This window comes from Oxyura jamaicensis, chromosome 8 (assembly GCF_011077185.1).
Source record: "Oxyura jamaicensis isolate SHBP4307 breed ruddy duck chromosome 8, BPBGC_Ojam_1.0, whole genome shotgun sequence".
In the NCBI taxonomy this organism is placed as follows: Eukaryota; Metazoa; Chordata; class Aves; order Anseriformes; family Anatidae; genus Oxyura; species Oxyura jamaicensis.
This window is the reverse complement of record NC_048900.1, coordinates 20343469-20358322: the sequence shown is the minus strand read 5'-3', so window position 1 is coordinate 20358322 and position 14854 is coordinate 20343469. Positions and strand designations below refer to the sequence as shown.

General features: G+C 39.8%; 1 protein-coding gene across 4 annotated transcripts in view; it reads left to right on the top strand.

The window, feature by feature from the left end:
- Positions 1 to 14854, top strand: part of ST6GALNAC3 (ST6 N-acetylgalactosaminide alpha-2,6-sialyltransferase 3) — a 228180-nt gene that overhangs the window by 143015 nt on the left and 70311 nt on the right. The gene's annotated exons all lie outside the window — the stretch shown is intronic.

The following is a 14854-nucleotide window of genomic DNA, read 5'->3' as shown; positions in this document are numbered from 1 at the left end:
CAAGTCTAAGGCTGTGTGCTAAGTGGTGGGGATTGTAAGGGTACGCAGTTTTGGATTAGTCACCTCCTCTATATCTAAGGCCAATTCTGAAAAGAAATTTAAACTTTTGTGACGTGATGAGGCAATGCTCATGAGATTGTGGAGGCATCTACAAAGCCCATCTTGGTATTCAGTTGCAAACCAAAATATTGCCCAGCTCTTGCCCCTGAGATCTATTTTCCTCATCCTTTGGAAAAAAAGGGAAGCAAACAAACCCCAAAACAAACAGAAAGGAATTGGCTGCTAACAAAAACTTGTAGTTTTCAGCTACTGGTCTCATGTTTGCATGCTGAATTCAAGCAAAGAGCTCTTGTTTGTGGAATGGTGTGAAATGTCCAACTATACTTCAGTTGTGAGGGTCATAGGAAGGCAAACCATCTCTATTTGCAATGGCGTGCCACAGAAAGTTATTGTTATGTTTAATGTGCTTCTCATTGAGTGGTTCCTGTTCCAAAGCATGTTGTTAATCCTAATGGGGTAGCAAATCCTAAATCAAATTCTCTTGTGCATAGAAGGCAGGAGTCATTAGAGGATAAGGATTTTTCATTGTAGTTTTGAAACTTAATTTCTTTTCACTGTCTTCCCTCCTTTGCCTCAGAAAAATATTGATATAGATATAATTCCTGACAGTGATGTTGATTGAGGCATGTAAGTATCCAACAGCAGAAGCAGATGGTGTAATATTGTGATGGGGCCTATCACATAGTGACAAGGTTGGAAGGTGCAGCTCAAAGAGTGTATAATTTGGTATAAATGAGAATCTTGAGTCTGAACACTCCTAAAATTAAAAAAAGATCAGATCTGAATACAAACTTCCCAGCATCATCCCACTGCTGAATTTCTGCAATGATTGTTCAAGTGGGGGAGGCTGAGCAGCAGCATGTGATCCCAGGGCTGTGGGTAAGGAAAGCTTTCTGCAGCAAGAGCTGCAATACTGAGCAACCAAGCGGATTTCAATCCTGCCAGAAGATGGTTGTGTCTCATGTTGTTTCATGGCAGCCCCTGCCTTCCGTGTTCTGGAGTGATTTCCATCTCTGTTGTTAGTGATGACTGCCATCAGACACCTGTGATTTTACTGTGACAGCTGACTGATCGTCTGTGCGAGACAGAAACAGCCTTGCAAACCTTTGACCATCGTCCTGAAGTAGATGTTTTGGACATTCGACATTAAATTTGACTTGTCAAGGTTTTTAGAATCAGGGACTGGGGGTTGCTCTTCCTGCAACAAAAGTTTCAGAGCATTTGAAATCTGGGGAAACTTCTTGTGTTTGTCTATACTTTGTTAGGGTGTTTTATTATTATTATTATTATTATTATTATTATTTAATATATATATATATATACCTTTCTTCCCAAACAGTTTTTTTTGCTTTTTTTTTTAATTTTTCCCCTGAAGTTCTTCCAGCTACTGATGGTGCTCCAAACAGCTCAGTGCTACCTAGGACCAAATTGTTTTTGGCAGCAAAATAAAGCACAGCATTAACTATTTTACTTCAGCAACAAAATGGGAATTAAATTAATAATTCTGGAAAATAATTAAACTATTGGATGGGCAGAACCCTGGAATTAATTTGTGAGGTGTATTGGTTATTTCCACAGTTAATTGCATTTTGATTTGAAATGCGAGTAAGTGGAAGTAAACAGCCATGTGTTTAATAGGTACTGTGTCTGGGTAGCCCAAACAGCATTTAATCCCCTCCATGTCAAATGGTTTGTCAGTAAAAGGGTGTCCGGGGAATATCAAGGCCTAACAAGATAACGACCATGCTCTTTACGTTTAACTTATTAATCAACAGGTGAGAAGAAGAAATGGTTTGTGTATGGCTACCTACCCACGAGCCGCAGCCAGATGCGCTGCCCTTTCCAAATGTACTCTGAATAAGAATGAAACCATGCTACTTGTTTTGCCCATTAGATAGCATTATCGCTGCGGAATGCCAATTCATATCTCCTTGTGCTGCGTGTGGTTCTCACATATGGGATTTTAATAACCTTCATGCTGCGCTATGAATTCATAAACAGGGCTGATAGAGGAAAAGCACCACAGGACTTTATTTTTTCATTATTGCTCTTTTGAAAAACAGGGTCTGCAGGATTTTTGTGAGGATCTTGTGACAGAACAGGCGATGTTTTTGCTACTATAGTGGAGTTATTCCAAGGGGAGGGGATAAGTACAGCATTTACTTGTGATATACTTTTTCAGAATTGGTTTTCATCATCCTGCATTTCGTAGCCACTGTAATTCTGGTGTATTGTAGTTGCAGCTTTGCAGATCTGATTGTATGGGAGTTTTCCCATTTTTCTAGAATGCAGTGGGCATTTCTTGCAATGTACCTCTTCCACTCCTTCCCCTCCATCTCAGCCTGCACGTTACAATCTCTGCAGCCCTCCAGCCGTGAAGCTACAGCTTGCTGATCAGTGATCATTGGCACGTGACAGCACTCTTGGCTTCTGTTTTGGAAAAGATTTGTCCTTTTTTTTTTTTTATTTTTATTTTAAAAAAAAAATTATTTTACCCCTCTCCTAACCTCAGAGTCCACTGACCTACCGCTTCTACATCTCAGCCATGTTCCAGTGCTAGGGGGGCACCACCATTCATAAGTTGGAAGCAGTAACAAGGATTCACAGGCTCAGTCTCGAGGCATGAAGTGATCCATGTCACCTCATATCTATTGCTAACAGGACTTAGGGAGAACTAGAAGGAAGGCTCAACTAAAATGTAGTCTGTACAAATCTCCTGAAGTAATGAAGTAATGCACCTGAACTGTTCAAACCACCCAGTTTAGCAGTCCTAGGAGCTGGTTCATACATGCCAGGAAGGAAACGGCACTGTGCTGCCTGCCCGTACCCTGTGCTGCACTGGTGGGGTGTACTTGTGCTTGGGAGCCTTGCTCAGTCTGGGTTCCAGGGTTGTAACCATGCCTAATTATATTTAATCAGGAATAAGACTTATTAGGTGCAGGTTCTGTGTAGGACTGTGATACGATATGCAGATCAAATCTTATCATCCTATTTTCATCTTAGGAATGTTTCTCTCTCCTGTTGTATTTTATATTTGATTTTGTGTGTGATAGGCAATAGAAACAACCAAGAACAGACAAGAAAGAAGAAAATTGTTTTCTCTAATTACTTCTTCTTTTTTTTTCTTCTCCCCAGTGATGAATACTTCTCACTATTAAAAATGTGTGCCTTCATTTTCATAGAAATCCACCTATCTTCAACTTGGCTGTTAAAGTGATAGAATTACAGAATTATTGAGAAAAATGGGTTGGAAGTGACTTCCAGAGTTCACCTTGTCCAACATCTTACTTAAATAGGACTAACGTCAAGGTTAGGTCAGGTTTTTGCCTCAACAAACTTCAGAAATCTCTAGGGATGGAAACTCCACAGTCTTTCTAAGCACCTGTTCTAAAGTTTAACCATTCTTTGCTACGAAGGTACCTTTGCTAAAACAGTGATCTTTCTGACGTACGTAGCCCATCGGTATTCTTTCCTCAGTTCATCTCCCCTGGTCCTTTCTAACAATAAGGGATATTGGTGCATAGCTGAGACCACACGTGATGAGCTAGCTGAACACAAGCACACACATTTTTCTTCCTACTGCATCTGTAACTCTACACTGATATGACTCTGATATGAGAGAAAAGATGCCAAAGCTTTCACGTTTGCTTTGTAAATATTTCCTTATAATGAATTTAATACATCATCTAAACCCTCCACATACACCTCTGTTACTGCTTTTAGTCTTGTTTATATATTTGTGGAAATATATATACGCCTTATCTTCAAAGTCATTAAACAGACAAGAGAACGTTAAACTAACATAATTAAAAAAAAAGTTTTCTGATATACGCTCTTCATGGAAATGAAGAAGTGTTATTTTTATGCCAGCTAAGGTTCATTGCTGGGCTTTTTTTGCTCAACACCAGCTGTAGTCTATAATGACATTTTTTTTGGTTGATTATTTTATAACCATGTGATGACTTCAGAGGAATGGATTTTTTTACTTAGCTGCGTAGTATAGTCTCTCAGACTTTCTTAGAGGACCTTAGCACCTCCAGTTGCCAATGTGCAGTTGTGAGCCAAAGGTACGCCAGAGCCTGTAACACAGAGCAGCATCCTGCTCGAAGGAGAGAAGGGGAGGCACGACCCATTTGCTGTAGGAGGTAGTGGTCAGTCTTCTGTTCTCTCCCCATGCTGTGTAAAACACAAGGCCGTCAGCTGACATGTATTCATGGTGCCAACAAACCAAAGTGGTCAGCAGGTGGATACCATCAGAGGACACTGACTTTCCATCCTTATTTCTGTTCCCATGAATCTGCTTTGTCAGAACCATCATGCTCCGTGCTGTATCTATCAGTTGGAGCTGCAGAGCAGCTGATGAGATTTGGTGTTCACCTTTATGATCGCTTTTCAAGTTATCAAACAGTAAAGATTCTACTGTCATTACAGTCCTTGGAAGCACAAGGAATCACAAGCTTCCTTAAAGTCAACAGATGTTTAAAAAAGCAAACCCACACACAGACCTTGTGCACTCAGAGGCAGGGTTGAAATGTAGAATCTGGCTTAACCCATCTGATGCCAGTGAGATCAGGAAGTGAACATGGCCTCCTAGGTCTCCATCTCAGAAATTGACTCTGGGGTAAAATCATACTGATAGTCATCAGATAAGCCTATATTGTACAAAACGTTTGTGTGCTTGCCCACATACAAAGACGGCTGGCTTTGTGAACAGATAGCCTACATCAAGAGAATAGCATTTGTCCTTTCCACAGGTGGAATCAGAATCATAGCTGAGAGGTGTCTGCTGCTGCCCAGGCTAAGAAGCCGTGCCATATTCTTGGTAATGGCACAGAACGTGCTTTCCTCAGGTCTTTCATCATGGTCCAATGTATAAATTTGTTCTTTGGAGCAGAGGATGTCTTGCTGAGCCCAGTCCTCTATGGATTCTCACCAGTCCTCTATGGATTCTCACCCCAAACAGACGTGTCACATGAGAAGTTTCCTTGCTGTTTCTCTGTTTACAGATAGAAAGCTGTTTCATCTATGAACTGAGAACCTAAATTTCTCATTCCAAAAATGCAGCCATCAGGTGATATAATGGCTCCAATGATGGCAGGGGGAGTTTTGCTTTTCACTGTAATGAAGGCCATGAATGAGCCATGGATTTTCCTAGAAACTGGCGTATAGCTGTGTTACAGTGGTAATGAGTAGTCTTGTCCTTAAGACATACAAAGAACTAAATTTCTCTCTTAAAATTTTTAAATTGTAAGTGGAAGAGCTGTAAGATGAAAACTATCTGCTTTGGAGCTAATGTTGTTTATCCCTTGCAACTGTGTCCCTGTCAGGCCAGCCTATGTAGTGGAAAAAAAGATTGATAGAGTTTATTAGTTTCATTTTTGTAAGTAATATTTTATTCTGCAATTGCTACTAGCATGCCTCGCCTCATAACTTACCACGTGACTTGTGCGTATGCGTTCTGCAGCACTTCCTCAGGCCTCGCTGCTCTGTGACCGGCACAGCCCTCTGACCCGGCGAGCTGGGGCAGCTCAGCGTGGCCGGGGCTTTCCTGCAGCACCGCCCTGTAAGGGAGGGGGCGGTGGGGAATATGCTGGTAGCAGAAGCTGCGCCATCGGGCTCCATGAGGAAGGAGAACCAACAAAGACTGATGTCTGAATTATTTGCAGGTCATTTAACCTGGTAGTTCCCAGCTGAAAGTGTTTACAGGGTTGTGGTGGGTGATGTCACTCCGTGATACACACTAGTGCCTGCAGTGGAATCTGCACAGATGAAATATGGTTAGTGGACATATGCACCGGGTCAGTTGTGTAAAAGCAATCAGAAGAGAATATGTTTGCAACAGATTTTTCATTTGAAACAGACCTTTAGCATCAAAGTTTTTAAAATGCAGCTATGCTCCAACAGTTTCCGTTAATGACTTAGAAGACCTTAAAATAAATCTTCCTAATTATTTAAGCAGAACCCTCCAATGCAGTTTAAATTTCTGTCCTAGAGCCCGATGCTGTAGTGTTTGAAAGTTCAGATGTCTGAAAAATGGAAATGTAAGCTTGTATCTTTCTGCAATTAAAGTGATTTAAATAAATTAAAAAGATATTTAAAACAATTTAATTTTTTTGGACTAGGACCTTGTAAAAGAAGTTTTAGCCTGAAATGGCATTTCTACAGAAGTTTTTAAACATTTGTAAAGCTGACAGTCATAACGTGGTACAGCAAATGCTCCCAATATACCAATGAAGTGAAAAGAAATGAATGTGGCCAGAAGCATGCATGTATTCTTTTTTAGATAAGACATCCTGCAATTAAAAACAGTGGACTCAGCTTCTTAAGGCTTATTTTGTCAAATTAAAAATGCTACTGCTTTTAATGCTATTGTAATAAACCTGATTGTTATTCCTGGCATGGATGTTTTTTTTTTTTTTTAATTTCAGAAAAATGGATAATTAGCATTTTAGCTTATCACTTTTCTTCCATGCATACAAATAATTTGATAGATAGACCACCAAGAGAGAGAAAATTAAATAATAGGTCTAGACAGCATGGAACTGGAGTAAATTAGAGGTTAGGCTTCCAGCCTGTTAGGTTGATATTCATGCAAAAAAAATTAAAAAAAAAATATATGTATATAAGGAATATGGGAATACAAGCTAGGTTTTTTTTTTTTTTTTTTTTTTTATTTTTTCCTGACAGTTTTTACTGCTTACCTTGATATCATTTTCCCATACCAGATCCCAAATAAATTGTCCTGAAATAGGATGAAAACTTGGATTTAGAAGTCCCATAATTTGAGTATACATATTTCAAAGGTATTTAGACTGGGGGCCTAACAGCCATTCCTGCATCTTTAATTTAGCCAAGTAAGTTCCTAGATAATGGCCTATGATTAATGGTGAAAGCTGATAGTAGGAGGTTATTAGAGAAAGAAAACTTGGAACAAATCTACTGTATACATTATATACTTTACCGCCATCTGTGGGTATTTGTAATAAATACAAATTAAAGTCAGTGGTTACAGAGAAATCGCGTCTCCCGTTCTCACCAATATTTTGTATACGTGACAAAGAATACCTTAGACATAGCTTTATGGTGGGCAACGTCAGAGTGAAGAATTCTCTCTGTTTTTTGCACAGCAACTTGCCATTGTATGCAGAAAACAAAACCAAAAACCAAAAAACATCTTTGGTGGAGAGAGTCCTTTTGGCCGTGGTTGTTTTCAAGGTCGTCGTTCTGAAGTCCCCTCTGTAGGGAAGGATTAGGCTACCTGTGCTCTGCTGCCATACACGGTGCTGGATGTAGAAGCTGGTTTTGTCCTTTACAGCGTGATTCACTCACTGTTCAGTCCATCCAGCTAAGGGTATCTTCCCCCTTTTATGTCTCCTTGAGCTGTAAATGACATTTTACCTTCTTGTGTTTTGTATTGTTTGCTGAGCAAATATGCCTGTATAGAGAAGACACATTTTATCTTCCATATTGCTACACACAAAAACCAGAAAAGAAATAAAATATAAATGGGGGATTGGCAAAGATAAAAGTAAACCTAAAAATTATGATCCCAGTAACTTGCTGGTAACAAGTATTCTTTGACCGTACTTCTGCAAATACAGTTTTACAAGGCAGAGATAAAAGTGCTGTAGTCAAAACTATCTGGTGGTGTTTGGAGTTGTTTATGAAGTTCTTTGGGCAGTGTCTGGTTTAAATAGTATGTTTCCAGTAATGTTTTTGTGCACAAAATTCAAGAGTCATGAAGTGCTAATGAGCGCAAGTGAGCAACGTGGCAGATGTGAAGATAAATGTCTTATTGTACTCAGCATTCAGCAAGTGGCATTTGTTTGGAAGAATTCCCGGCTTTTGAACTATTACAAAGCCATGGTATTTCAAAGGCTGTATATTTGCAAATGAGTGATAGATGGAGTGTGACAAACATAATGGTTATTTATGGTCATCAGCTAGACCACTGGAATGAAATTAGGGGTACTCTGGAATCGATAGAGTTTGTTTTTCCTGGATAATATTTGAGAAACTGGGAAATATATATTTTTCATAGGATAATTTTCAGAGTAAATGTTATTTTAGTGCCTATTGTGTCAACTTGCTGCATAGAGTGGGCGTAAAGGAGGATGCCTCCCCCCATAAAATTCAGGCATTCGATCCTCAAATGCTTGACACGAACATTTCCAATTATGTTCTTGTGCCTGTTTTTATTTTTATCATGATATTTTCTATACCAAACAAGATTTATTCCCCCCCCGCCCCTGGATGCAGAGGTGTTAATTAGGTGGATCTGGAACTGTAGACATCTGTATGTCTACTGCTGTCAGGGTTTCTGGTTACCTCCAAGCTGTAGCACTGGATGCTGGGATGACTGTGTCTGTCCCCATCTGTTCTCTGCCTGAGCAGCTGCAGTTTAAAGGAAGACAGCTCTTCTCTGCCTAATGCTGAGGTGTTTGATTGACATGTCTGATAAAGCTTTCTTCACAAAAGTTAGTGTCTATGTTAACAAATATCTTTACGTGGTTTGGGATCTTCTTTTGTGCTAGTTTTCATTCCCAAACACCATGGGTTATCTCACCGGCTATGGATTGGTATTTTACTTTTCCCCAAATCCTCTGTGCCCATACATCTCTCTCTTTCAAACACTAATTTATATTCGACCTTTCCATAGCCTGTTTCACTTCTCTGAGTTTTTTTTTTTTTTTTTTTTTTTTTTTTTCCCTCTTGTATCTTCTCTTTTGGCATCCTACTTCTATTTATTTCCTTTCCCTTTTGCAAAGTATTCGTTTCTGTTAATAAGAGCACATCCTTCCTGCCATCGTATATCAGGAGAGGAGAGTCTACCAAGCACCTGAGCCATGAACTAAAAGGGGGCTTCCGCAGGACCAGAAGGATGCTTCTCACATCCTTCAGGCAATGCCTTAGGGCAAAACTTTCTTCACTTGCCTCTCTCTCTGTGCCGGCAGTCCCCAGGCCTGCTGGCCATCAGGCTTCCAGGGCTTCGTCTTTGCTGGCTCAGTCCTTGCACTTGAAACACTGACTCTGGCAGCTTCCTTCCTTCATTAACCCTCCACAGTGGGACAAAACAGTTTCTAATGTTCTTTAATTACTCTCTGCCCTGTCTCTATTTTTGAGCCTTTTCTTGCCAATAGCACTATCAGAAATTTCTCAGTCGTTTATTTTTTCCACAAGAAAATACTAGTCTAAACTTATTTAAAAGGTGCCTCTTTCAATGAAGTTTCGGTTGGGAATTGGGAAGGAGGGAAAAAATGAGCTGGATTGCTGTGTTAGCATAAACTGCCGTGCTGTAACTTTTCCAAAACATAGCAAAATTTTCAACTGAAGAAGAATTTAAATTCAATGTTAGAGAGCTATTTAAATATGATTTAAACATTTAGAAAGTTAAAATATTTTGATCAACCAGGACCTATATTTACCGGAAGTTTATTCTATGGGATTATCAAGAGCATTATCCTTCATTTTAGAATAGAGAAAAATACACAAGAAGATCGACTTTTCTGATTTCTTCTTTGTAGGTCATATGCTTGACCCTGTTGCTACTCAGAGTTTTCTCACATTTTCTTGAGGCGTTTATTTTTCAGTTCTCAGATATTTGAGCTGTACTTGATTCTTGCCTTGTTTCAAAGCTGCCTGTATTGTTCCCAATAGCAGCAGCAAAATCAACAACATTCTGGTGAGCATTTGCTCTGCTATATCTTGAAAAAGGTACGAGCTGGCATGGAGTAACAGGAGCTGTCTTCAAAGTGAGAAAGATGACACTGCATCACTTCGCACTGTGGTTCATGTTTAGAAGTGGTTTTTCTTTTTTCTTTTTTTTTTCCCTTTCCATGAGACAGCAAGCTAAAATGTTTCAAAACTGCATTTGCTGAATGAAAGTTCAGATAGTGCTGGAAATTCTGGCATGCAAGTTTAAACCTCTGCACAACGTTCAAGCTTCCTTCCCTTTTCTGTCTCTTTACCACTGACATCAGGAATGCACAGGGTACCTGTTCAAGAGAAGGACTGATACCAAACCTTTTAGAGAGCTGCAACATGAGCTGCAAATCAAGGACTAGCAGTTCTCTAACAACGGGGTCAGTGTATATGGAAAGAATTTCAGTGAAGTTTATTTATTCAGTCCTTACTGCAAGATTAGTCTCATTATGTGGCTCCTATGGGTTCCCTTCCAATTCATTCAATTTAAATAAAAACTTCCTGCTAGCACTTAAGTATGTATCAGTGACAATCATCTAAGTAAAATAGACCAGGCACCTGAGTCACAGGAACAGCCGTATGAAGAGGCAGATCATATTCTATTTATTTGGAAATGGGATGGGTGTAGGCATAGGGCTTATTTCAAAATAATATCAAAATGTTACAATCTTTATGAAATCTTTGCATTAAATTTTATGAAGACAGAGATGTTTGCTGAGATGTGATGCTGGTGGCTGGGACCAAAAGCAACCATATGAGTATGAAAAAAGCACTTCCACAGGAGGAGGTAACCACAAACTCAGGGTAATCGGACCTGTGTGGTGTCCACACAAGAAAACATGGCACTATGGCACTATCTTTCTTTTCTTTGATTGTGCTGAATTTTCACTTAGAGAAGCCTGGCAAGTCTTTCATGTCAATTAAAGGTCTGAAAAAAGTGGGTAAGTGTGGATAAAACCAGCTTGGTTTATCATTACTGAAACACAGAAAAAAAATAAAATACATTTTTTGCTTGTAAAATAGAAAAAAAACAATAAAAACAGTGCTGGATGGTTAATGCCTCTCTCGTACCTTTCATTTGAAAGACCTCAAAAGAACATCATGAAGAATAAACGCAAAATCTATTCCCTGTTGGCATCATTATAAATGTTGTATTCTCTGAAACTCTAAAGACGTCCAAGAAGAGTAGGAGAATAAATGGCATTGAAATAAAGAAAGTCTCTCTGGAGCTTTGTTCAATCGGCTTTGTTAGAATTCACTCAAATAGGATGATTACAAGAAAAGATCTCATTTGTTTCAACATTAAAGGAGCAAATTAATATGTGGTGAGCTGCTAATAATTGCCTCATTATGTAGTGAATGGGCATTGCGTCCAATTTACAAAATTACAATCATATTGTTAAAGTAACAATTGGGAAAGTTTAATCAGAATTTCCTAACTATCGCTGTGATTAGTTGTGGGATTCGCAGAGCGAAGCGGGGTTGGTGGGTTGGGGTGAGCTCTGCAGTGCCCACAGCTCCAGGCACTCTCCGGAGGAATTCAGCTTTTCATTAGTGTGAATTACATCTGCTTAGGTCCAGAGCTAGATTTGGTCCAAGTGAAAAGAATCAGACAGCGTTGGTGAAGATGGCAGCTTGGCGTGGGAATGCTCTGTCAAGACATTGTGCTGTCAGGCTCCACCGACCTCCAGAAAGCAGACGGGTTGTGCTGAAGGTTTTGCCAGGATGTCTGAAAGATGTCCCTTGAAGTCATGGCCCCTTTGGTCTTCAGCAGCCCCGTGGGGCCGTGGCTGGGGAGCTTGATGCACCAGGGTTTGTGCTGTTGGGAAACTCACCCATACAAAAGGTTCCGTGGCTGGAATGTCTTTCACACGGTGGAGACTTGAAATGGTTGGGGGCAGGGGGTGTTCAGATTGGAAAGTAACCAAATTCCAAATATCAAAATCCTCTGTGGAACAGAATCGTGTTTTGTGACCTTTTCTAATTCTGTCTGTTTTTGTTATTTAATGATTTGACCTTTGATTCTGTGAAGCCACTTCAGTGCTAAATGCAAAGATTTAATAACTAGAGCTGTTTGATAAGTGACCTTTATTACTCAGCTATTTCTCTTTGCTAGAGATGCAGCACTGTTTTGCAAGTCCTAACTCACAGTTTTAATTATCTTTTCTATTGTCTGTAAGCTTGCGCAGGAAATGGAAAGGTCAGACATTTCATTTTCTTTACTGATTAAAATATAAGTGCTCCTCAACAGTTACAATATATCACTCAGGAAAAAGATGGGACAATTTGTCAGAATCACGCCCAGCTGCTCTGCTGAGGAGTTCTGCGTCCTTCTTATTCACAACATGAATAATTTCTGAGGAGCAAAAGGAGCTTATCAAGGATACTAGGCCAGACAACATGGTGTCTAGAGGTGAAGTAGCTGTCTAAATACATAGAGAAGAAAAGTTCTTTATCTCTTTTTCTTTAGCTGATCATCTACCTTGCAAGTGAGCGAAGATCTTGTGAAAGGTACAGGTAAACCTTTAACTGCTGTTCTCGGTTTAAAGAGCCTAAGGAGTAACAGCGCGGGTTTGCATGTTCCTGCCAGTCTTTCTCAGCCCCGTTGCCGCTAAACTGCCTCTGAGGGCAAGAGAATAGCCTGCACTGCCTGCCAGACTCATCTTTTGGCTTCTCTGATAAGGCTGCTGCTGAGTTAGCATTTAATTGCTATCCTGGTGTTTGCAATATGGACACCTGTAACCAGTTCCTGGTAACTACAAAATAGATCACCAGTGAGGCTCGTTTTCTCTGATTCTCAGTTTCCATATCTCTGTATTCCGGTTTCTTTGTGCAAGAATTGGCTCTCTGCTTCTGTTCATCCTTAACACAAACAAAGCAGCAATTTAAATAGAAAAGTGATCGTTTCTGATACAGGTTAGGGCTATCATGAGAAACCTTGCAACCAAAAATCCGTATACAGGTGAAGGGTGCGAGGCACAGAGGAACCTCAGAGGGGTGAAGGGGGACAACTGCAGATCTCTGTAGCTCCTCAGATGTTGTCAGGAGCCACCAAATGTGTCCTAGTTTAGTAGCAAAAGTAGCAACCACAGCTACCCAGGTGCTTCCCAGTTTTGGCCCCTCTGGGCACCCAAATCCCTGTGCCTGGGATCCTATAGGAGCCCCGTGGCAGAGGAACTACATTTGAGCAGTTCATGAGTCTCAAAGTGATGGGACAGCCATATCAGAGATGGGGTGTAATAACAAACAGGAGTTTCATGTTAAATGAGGGAAATGAGAAAGCTGAGGTGTGTGGATTATTGAAAGTGCCCCTTTTATCTGTAGCAGTTATTAACCAAGACCGCAAGCTGCGAGGCTGTCTCCATATGGGGGTTAACAAATTAATACTGCTGTGTGCTTTCCCATATACTGCAGAAAATATGATGCAAAAAGGTACTGAATTCAGTGAAAGGTGCTGCAATCAGTGCGATGTCTGTCGTGGGTGTCAGTCAGTCTTTTAACTCCTTCTGGGTTCTCTCTTGGGAAATATGCATATTAGGGCATCTAAAATTTCTCTACATTGTACAAATACTTGTTCTGAGGTAGGGCTGGGAGGGGTTAAGCTTCCACCTCTATTGAAGAAGAGCAGATTATATGTTGACCTAGTGCAGGCATTCGATATTATGAAAGTGCTTTATAAATTGGAACAAGATAAATGAATCACAACAAAAGAGTTGGAAAAGTGGGGGACACAATTGCAGGAGTGAGTGTACTCAGTTTATTCAAGCAGAACAGTTTCACTCAGTGAATAGAAAATGTGTAATGCATTTCTAGCTAAGGTCAGAAAATCAAACAATTCCAGATTTAAGAGAGCAGCTCTATTTTAATGGAGAAGAAAGAATAATGTGAAAAAACACCGAGGTTGAGACAGATTTAAATGGGACCAGATTCTTGACCAAACTGACTTTTCCTATGTAGCAGTTTCATATTCAGCATTTGTTAGTTTGAAAGTTCACCCTGAAAGCTATAAATTAATCTACTGGGACTTTAACAATTCACTTCATGTTAGGATGTGAGTTATGCTTATGGATTTGTTTAGGTCACCCAGCCATGTCCTCATAATGTATCTCAGAGAGGATTTCTGTAACTAAGCAGTAAACAGAGAGACTGTTGTGTTCAGCTGTACCTCCTGGGACTTCAGCCCTGCTGTCAGGGAGCTAGGCAGGACAGCTCTCTAAAACTACAACAGCTATGAAAAATACATGGTGTTCTGTAAAGGAAACATTGCCCACGCTTTTGCATGCAGTCGGGCATCCTTAACTCCTGAAGAAGTGAGGAAAGAACATTCTCAGGAACCACTCACACAGAGAAATCAAGCCAATCACAACAGAGAAATCAAAATGTTGCAACTGTGAAATTTATTGTAGAAGTTTTTCAGGGCACACCTTTGTAAAGTATAATGATTGTCATCCAGATATTTGATATTTTCTCTGTTATAATTTGGCCCTCTTGAGATGTGTATTTCTCGTCCTTACGCAATACACCATTACCAAAGAAAGCTGATGTTTTGTCAGCCACCAGATCCTAAGTTTACAGCAGTCAAATCTAGCTGGGATGTTATCCACATCAGCTAAAAGAAGTGTGATTTTGAAGGAAAATAACCACAAGGCTGGTCAGAAGAGCACCTAGTGTCTCATCAAACTAAATGTCAGAAGAACATTAAAGGAATTATTCCTAACAAACATTTAATTGAAGTAACTGGCTTCCAGTCAAGAGCAGCACAGAAGATCAAGTCTGTGACCGTACAAAAAAATTCAAAGAATTGCAGACAATATGTTGCCTGGACCATCTTCTGTAGCTTTTATGGATGGATCTAGCTTTTTTATTTTTTTTTTATTTTTATTTTTTTTAATATATATATATATATTTCTATCCAAAGTTTTCATACAATGCAATTTAAACATAAAACATCCTCTTTTTCATGGGTCATAGCTGTTCTCTGGACAGCACACCATACTCCTGTGTCTACATCCTCTTTCCAACTGCAGGGTTTCCATACTACAGATTGTTTGTTAAGAGTTGTGGTTCGTGTTTCTGTCACAAACTTGGGAAC